This window comes from Clinocottus analis, unplaced genomic scaffold, assembly GCF_023055335.1.
Source record: "Clinocottus analis isolate CAN_PGR_092001 unplaced genomic scaffold, fCliAna1.0.p SCAF_27, whole genome shotgun sequence".
Taxonomy (NCBI): domain Eukaryota; kingdom Metazoa; phylum Chordata; class Actinopteri; order Perciformes; family Cottidae; genus Clinocottus; species Clinocottus analis.
The window spans coordinates 2,270,001-2,278,845 of NW_027176009.1; the positions used below are offsets into that span (position 1 = coordinate 2,270,001).

An 8,845-nucleotide genomic window follows, 5' to 3' on the forward strand; every position below is an offset into this window, starting at 1 on the left:
GGAAGCAAAAGCCAAGGTTAGCTGGTGGATTTGATGCTATGACGCTACTCATGGACATGGATGGACAGTCTCACTCTGGAGCTCTCGTTGGATGTCTTTGCCATTGTTGAATTGCTGCCATGATGGTTTCTGAAAGTTACAAGGATTACATGCGAGGGTTTCCTGAGAACAGCAAACTCTCTTACAATAAAAGTGAGTTGTGTGTTGAGAGTATGACCAAATTTTCCTGGAAAACATGCTACAGCTTTTGTTAGGATCAACCAATATGGTGATGGACTGCAAATGCGCCAGCAGGGACATGGAAAAGGACTTAGAGGAGTTAGCAAACAGACACCAGTGTGGACTTTGGTTTAGACCTGCGGGTGACTAACAAATAAATCAGACAATGGTTTAGTCTAGTGGGAAGCTAAGGCTAGCTAACGGACCAATCTATACCAGAAAGGCCTTCCCCCTCCTCCCCCTCTAGTCATTCAACCCAAACGTTGAAGTTTGACCCTTCTGCATTAATCTGCGCCTGATATTGAATATGCTCTCTGACACCACTTTTCAACACTTTTCAAGGGATAACTAATGCAAATAATTGTGCTTCAACCCTTAAATTACTAGTCTCCCAACACGTTGTTGTATATATATATTCATATCTACTTTTATTTTATTTTAGTTCTCTTTTTTTCATATAAAATATTTTTCTTCATATCTCTTCCGGATTTTGTTGTTTTCCTTTCAACATCCTCATAATCCTTTTTTCCTTCAATATTTTGCTGCGGCTCTCCTTTATCCCTCATCTGTTTTTTCTGTCTATGCACCTACATGCCTTGGACTGGTAAAGAAAACATAATTCTGCCTCTCCACCCTCTTCCACTGGTCTGGTTAAAAAAAACAGAAAACATTGTTTTATCTGCTTTCTTCCACTGGACTGGTAAAGAAACATGCTCAGTAACCATCAGTACCAGATGTCGGGTTTCTCCCCCTCACAGTCTGTTCCCACAGACTCAGTCCTTCAACCTGGGCTTATGACGCTTTCTCATAAAGCAAATGGTATGAGAAGAGGAAAATGAGTTAAATGGTATGTTTCATTGAGGCTCAAGAAGGTGCTTATAGCAGACCGGCTGTTTTATGGTACGGGGCCAAACCAGGCAGGCAGAGGCAGGAGTCAGGAGACGGCCAGACCAATTTTTGCGTTGTTATGAAGCATTATACATCTTCATCCTGTGTTCCTTGACTGTCAGACCTTTCTCACTCTTTTTGCATGACCTTTCTGATCTTCTCCTCCTTCTCAGTCATGTCAGTTTTCTGTCCCATTGAGAACTCTTTTTGTTCCCTTTTCAGCTTGTCTTTACTGCAGTGATTTTTCCTCTGGATACTTCTTGGCTTTCCCTCTCTATTTCCATTCCAGCAATTACATTTCTGAATGTATGTAATCTTTTCTTTTTATCTCGTCTTTTGTCTCTTACCCATCACTCACCAAATGCCATGACTAATTGTTGTCTCCACTCCTTATTTGCTATTTATTTACTCGTTAAAAGGGCAATGTGTAGGATAAAGTCAACATTTTTGTTCAAAACTAACATTAATGGAATGTGAAGAGGTCAAAGTGACGACGTTATGTCAAAGACGACTATTCATTGTATGAGAGATATCTACTGAAAAGAGTCAGCGTTTCCCGGACCATACTTCCTTGTAAAACCACTTGTTCATTGAGAGGCGATAGTGAGTCACTGCAGCTCCCGTCTGTCTTCAGTCCAGAGCCTGGAGTCAGAGGTCTCCTACGAGGCTTGTCAATAACAAATCCTCGATCCCCGTGCATTTCATAGTGTGTTCTTTGGATTAAATTCAAAGTGGCAGAAATAAGAGAAAGACTGGCACCTTCGCCCTGTCGTCACAACTGCCGGTAGGCTACTTCACAGGTACTACAGCGTGCTGCGACTCTTACACAGCCAGCACAAACCCCACCGGGACTCTGATCCCCGGGGACTGCTGCCCCGACTCACCGCCTGACGAGCAAACATTCTCTTGCTGCCGTTACACAGTCGAGACCCCGCCCTCTCCGTCTCCTGGCGGTGGGTTTTCTAGCCGCCACAGCCGCTAACTAAAGCTTGTCCCCCCTGAGCCACTGCACACTCCTCTCCCTGCGGAGCAGTCTCAAGTCAGCGGGGAGGACACACACCTGAGTTGTTCTCTTGTCTTCTCCCCCCTGGATCCAAGTCAATAAACAAACTATGTTCACGCAATGTTACAAGGACCAACCAGGCCCCGTCTAGTGGCCCAGTAAATACACAGATGGCTCACGTAGACTTTATATAGGCCACCGCCACATGTGAGGATTATAAGATATCAGTGTTATTTTGACCTGCTTTGATTTGATTCCTTGTCTTCTTGCCCCACTGTTAGTTAGTATTTGACTTTTTGAATACAATTTCTGACTGTAAACTTAGATCGTAATATGACCCAGTGGTAGAGATGTAATGATACCCCTAATTATTTTGGAGCAGATGGCTTGGTATGACATTGCAACTTTAATGTTCTTTTTCCATTTCAACTCAAATATCAGGATAAGTGTCCCTTCACTCTCACACTATGCCCCATCTCAAACAGGAAAAGTCAAGAAGGTCCAAAATATGATTTTGGGGGTTATTTTTGATATATTCAATCAGTCTCAGATGGGGGGGATCAGAGTGAATGGCCTCGAGCTGGCTAACCTAGCACCCAACCTTTGCGATGGCTGGAAATCAAAAGATTTGTGTGTCAGAAATCCCCCTGGAAGAAATTCTGGATGGATTTATGTGTGTGGACTTGACTGGATTAAGGCCCTGAGGCGTACTTTCTTTTTTTAAACAAAGTGATACACAGGTGCCTTTGCTGCTGTTGGTAAAAGCACATCACAGTCTGAACGTTCACACTACCCTCAGTGGAACATCTGCAAGTGACTCTGGAAAAAACTATATATTTATCAATCTACCTATCTATTTAGTTTTCGGTCTTTTTCCTCCTCTTCTCTCCTGGTTTTGTAGAACTCTCAGTATATTCAGCTGAAAAAAGAACAACTCAATCCTGGTTTAAAGTTTGATTTTCTGATGTGTTCCCCTATGGTTTTATTCTTGATAATAAAAAAAGCACAAATTATGCCATGTATATAACAATACCAATAAAATAAAAAATAAAATACTATTGTTTTTAAAGAGAATCTCTGGCGTCTTCAGTGTTGTTGATTTTGCAATTATGGCTTTTATGTTTCTGTTTTTCCCCGACGATTACCAAAAACTCTACATCATTTCATATGATTTTATTTTTAATAGTTAACTGGCTCTAGAGGTGTCCTGCCACAATTCATTTCACAGACAAAACATTCTCAATATCCAATTGATTTAGCTTTTACTTTAACAAATATTATTGTATTCACACAAGAGACACAGGGAAACAAGCTGTGAACATCTGAGACACAATCAAAGATGATCTCTGGATAGTTGTTTATGCACCATTATGCCAGTGTTCTTTATATTTTACAAGAAACATTGTAGAGGAAAATTTTATTGCTGCCTGAATTATGTTCAGCGGCAGCCTTTTGGCAACAAAAGAAGAAATTTTCATTCTGAGTTCTGAATGTGTTTAGGTTTAGGCAACAAACGCAGTTTTGTTAAAGTTTGGGAAATACTGTATTTTGGGGGGTTTGGATACTGGTCCAGCAGGTCCTTCTGTGTGGACCCTGTTCTCCCCGTGGCAGCGTGGGTTCTTTCCGGGTTCTCCAGCTTCCTCCCACAGTCCAAAGACATGCTGCGTAAGTCAATTAAACTCTAAATTGCCCGTCGGTGTGAATGTGAGTGTGAATGGTTGTCTGTCTCTCTGTCTGTCCTGTGATGAACTGGCGACTTGTCCAGGGTGAACCCTGCCTTCGCACATTGACAGCTGGGATCGGCTCCAGTGCCCTAAAGGATAAGCGGTTTGGATAATGGATGGATGTATTTTTTGTCAACTCTTAATAAAGAGAACATCTTGAGTCTTGCTTCAAGGCAGTATTGACTTTTTTCCACGTTTCCCCTCGCCTTAACCAGATGCTTTAATGAGTGCTAAAAGCTCATTATAGAAACTGCATATGATGTTTGAGTTGTTTTGAAAACATTGGAGGGAAAACATAAAGTTCTTTGTGACTGACACATTCAGTATCAACCATTTGCAACTTGGCAGACAAATTCCTTCAAAATGTGTACTCTTTATGTGATGGAAAAGGTTTTCTGTAGGAACATAGTGGTATAGAAACGTCAATTCAGAGTGACAGGGTTGATTGATACAATAGCAGACAGAGACAGTCCCTAAAGTACAACATGAAATCATGTCTCTTCAATGCACATTACTAACTCTACTTCTTCCCGGGAGCCTCTGTTCTTTCTTGCATCAAGTTTCCATTAATAGTCACAGTGTCTGGAGCCCTCCTCTCTACGTTCTTCTGCTGACCTGCATGGATCGTGTTTATCTGAATCGTGGACCATGCCTACTACTCATTACATGAATAATCTAATTGAATGTGCTGTACCTCTGTTATATTGTTCATTCTGTGCTCATAACATATATTACTTCTGTCCATCCAGGGAGAGAGATCCTCCTCTTTTGCTCTTCTGAATTTCTTCCTTATTTACCCGTGAAAGGCTTTTTTTTTAATTCTTTGGGGATTTTTTCCTGGTCCGATGTAAGGTCCCGGAACAGGCATGTCGTATGTGTACAGATTACTTCCTGTACAATTTATCCAGGAAACTATACCACATGTATCAGCTGCTCCATAAACACAAAAGCCCCAACAACCACCGTACCATCTATAATAAAAATGAAAAAAAACAACCTTTTATAGCACTTTTATAGGTACACAAAGATGCTTATTAACACTAATATGCCCCATCCAGAATGATAGATGGATACATGCAGAATGAATATGATGATGCATCATAACAGATCTCCCTTTGCCAAAAAAGGAAGAGATCAAACATCTTTGAGAAACTGGCAAGAGTAAACTTTTTTTTTTTTTAAAATCCAACACCAATGTTGCCAACACTTTTCCACTGAAATTAACGAGCAGCAGTAGCTCCAAAAGTCACAAATCTAACACCAAAGTCAGTCTACACTGATCAGGCAGGCAGGTGCAAGCATTTCATTTGAAATGCTTGGACAGGCTTTTCACAACCCTCAACAGCCACAGACTACAGATTGTTAGAACAATCAATTTATGTAAGGAAGTAAATGAGAATTTCAACAAATATAACATGTTTTTGAAGAAGATTAGCTAGCTATAAGTGAGCTAGATGAATATACAGATTGTAAATCGTCAACTTGATGAGTTTATATAATAAGGGTTATTCATGAAGTCCGGCTTATTCCAATCAAGGTATTCTTAATAACAGGCTTTAACCTGGTTGGTGGTTATGTTTTTATTGTGGGCTGCAGCACTCTTGACCTGATGATTCACCGCAGCACACAACCTCCTACCTTCTCTCGCACGATGTCTCTTTTCTCGTGGGCATCGATGTTCACCCAAACGCCTCACAAATGACTTCCTCTGATCTTGTGTTGTCACTGTATCTTTTTGAAGTATTCGACCTGCAAACGTGATATCATTGTTACATTCATGTATTCACTAGTACAGTTCAAACCTTTCTAATGTATACGTTTACCTTCAACTGTGACACATTAGGAAATGGAAACAAAAAGCTGTTCTTGACTACTGGCAATGGGAAAAGAAGTTGTTCGTCTATATTTTAGCTGGTCTGTATTTTTATATTAAAATCCTGCATATCCACATTCACGTACGTGCTTTCATGTCAGGATGCTGTGTAAAGCACTTTATTTTATTGTCTTTTTAAATGGTCCCATTGACCCATAAGCCTGTTGACAGTAATGGGTTAACTTTAAAAAAAGGGAGTGCAAGCAATATTCCCCCATCTCCCCCACTTTACTCATCTGGTGTCTTTATCCATCTCAAGTAGAACGAATAAAATGTTTGTTTTTTTACCACACAGCAGCTGCACTATGACATGCTGAGGTAAGAGAGTAATGACTAGGGATGGGTATCGTTTGGGTTTTTGTCCGATACCGGTGCTAAACCGATACTTTTAAAACGATACCGGTGCCCAAACGGTGCCTGAACCGATACTTTTTTATTGCCAAGGCCATTTTTTTCTTCAAATTGAACAATACATTAACTGTTTTAAGAATACTATGAATATAAATACATACAAAACACTTCAAACTACAGCTTCAAACTCTTTAACTTCAAATTATAAACAATATATATATGTATTTAAAAAAAGACAGACCAGCTTAAGGTGGCCTGATAGGGATTTGCAACAGAACTCGACTCAGAAACGGTTGTCTTCTACAAACTCTGCTGCTTTACTGGACAACACGTCATCATTAATATCAACTGGAGAGCTTCACTGGACTACAGCTTTGTTCCAACAAGCATCGCACTGCAAAAGCTCCTGTATTTAAACAGTATTTAAATCGGCCCAGGCACCGAAAGGAAGCACCGAAATCTGCGTTGTGTTTCGGGCGGGTAGGTACCGGACGTCTTGGAAGCGGTGCCACATTAGCACCGGTTCTCGGTACCCAACCCTAGAAATGACACATTCACTCACTATCTGTCGGAGTTTGGATAGCTTTTCCAGAACACAGAAATGAAGTGAAATGATTTTGTAGGCAGCATTGTGCTCATTCTTGACCAACCTCAGGTTGGAGCTTGCTCACTCTGAACATACATAGGCCTTTAAAAAAAAAATGTTGGCATGTCATGGTGGAAAGCACAGGAGGAAATAATAGACTGTGGCTTACTGGGACATTTGAATAAAGCAGAGCTATCTGTAATGACATCCACAACACCTGTGCTTTACCTGCTATAACAAGTCAAAATGTCCAGTGTAAAAAAGGCTCATTGAGCAGAAACGCAGAGAGAGACACAGCCAATGAATCTAATATGGGACAACACCCACTTGGTGGCCACGGCTGTGGGCAAATTAGATACTTCAGCACACTTAACATCCATTTCAGTCCATTTGTGGACTTTGGGAATAAATTCAGTCCATCATTCAAATCCTAGACATAAAGAACAGGGGTTGAGGGCACGGATCATCACACATAAGTAGTTCGAGTTTTGCAGCAGCACTATTACAGTGTTGACCCTGTATTCCTTATTAGCCGTGACCAAAAGTCGGTCTTGCCTACGAGCATGGCATTTAGTAAAACCCATTGAATTGTCCTTGCAACTGCGGAGAACACTGGGGACATTGATTGTATTCAATTTGCACTTTCAATCTTGTGAATTGTGAAAACCAATGAATTGGCAAATTGGATAAGAAACAGTATCCATTTGGAGTATCTTAAAGGTTTTTTTGCTGCAAAATCCACAGAGAGCTCATTCATCACGGTAGCTCAAAGAAATGAGACTGAACTGAATTTCTTAGTTAGCTGGACAAAGACCCGAGAGTGGTTTATGAACAGATAACATCTCCTAAACCCTCTGAAGTATTTTTTAAAGCTAATTTCAATAGCAGGATGGTCTGTAATGAAGAGGTAAGCTAGTGAGAATTTAAGAATTCAGCTGCATAACAGAACTAACGAGAATATTGTGCTGGGATCTCTCCAGCCGCAACACCAAAGTAGACCAGGGGCACAACGTGGGGTGGCCCTGTCAATTTGACCTTCATTTGTATATCAACTACACACCTGTAAGGTGTAGTGATTGCATCTTGCAAGGTTGTACCGCTTCCACAGTGATCAAATCTGTGAACATTGCAAAGTACTTCAAACTAAACCGTTCATGGTATTTTTCTCGCTGTGGACTAAGAGAACCTCCCAGCAAATAATACGAGAGACTGACACAGAGTTTATTGTGGAAATGGAGGATGATGAAGAAATCACTTGTGAGCATAAAAGTCAACAGAATGAAGAGCCAAGACCAGGAGGAAGATGTAGTTCAATTGTATGACCAAGAACAGCCAGATTGACGCAAACAGGCTACCTTTTGGCATGTTCTCTCCTCCCTCCTTCTGTCTCGACAGTAGTAGATGGAGTGTTGGTATAATTATCAGAAATGTTTCTTTAGAGAGCATGGGGGTGTTGAGTGGCTTTGAGTGGATTGAAATTAAGTTCTCATCCCTTTTCCTTTTGCAGCTATGAGCTCTGACTGTTCTAGCTCAGGTGCCTTGCTGGTTTAACTGCTGTTAGCGTGAGTAGCATCCATAGTCTAGGATAAACAATACCAATGAGACATTATTGATAAATTGACGCATTGTCCCTTTTATGTGTGTTACAGTATTACAGGGGTGACTCATTGTGTTCCAGAGTCAAATGGCAGCATTCACATGAGCTGCCCTGACAAACCGCTGCTTATCTATGACACTACTGCACCTCCCCCCCGCCCCCCCACACACACACACACACAAAGGCCCAGTATTGTCAGTGGATGATGAAAGTGTGTATTTGAACGACGAGCGCCGTCAAAGCCAGCAGAGGACAGAGATAATATTCTCTCATTTCCTCCTCGCTTGTTGAGACACATTACCGAGGAGAGGAGAATGGTTCGGTTAATCACGACGAATGAGAGAAGAAAGGAGGGAAGAGCAGGTGAAAATGGAAAAGGAGAGAAATGATGGTGGAGAGGTGAAGGGGAGATAAGGTGCTCTGTTTCCATGAATGGCCAACACAGTTTTTGGCCGTTTCATAACCAGATGTGCAATGTGTTGAAGAGGGAGGACTGAGTTATCAGTACGTGTTGTGAGGCCTGGCGTCTGTCATGGCCGCCTCCATCTGCTTCTCAAATCCTTCATACCTGCTGCAGCTTAGTCTCATAAAGCAGAGAACACAA

The 8,845-nt window shown here is 41.3% G+C and overlaps 1 protein-coding gene across 2 annotated transcripts in view; it reads left to right on the forward strand.

Annotated features, from left to right (window-relative positions):
* The window catches only part of LOC137795085 (zeta-sarcoglycan-like), a 296,918-nt gene extending 293,779 nt beyond the window's left edge, over nucleotides 1-3,139 (forward strand). For both annotated transcript variants that reach the window (XM_068592345.1, XM_068592346.1), the window contains exon 8: nucleotides 1-3,139. This exon is cut by the window's left edge and continues 577 nt beyond it. The gene's annotated coding sequence lies outside the window, so the exon portion shown is untranslated.
* Nucleotides 3,140-8,845: the final 5,706 nt, after the last annotated feature.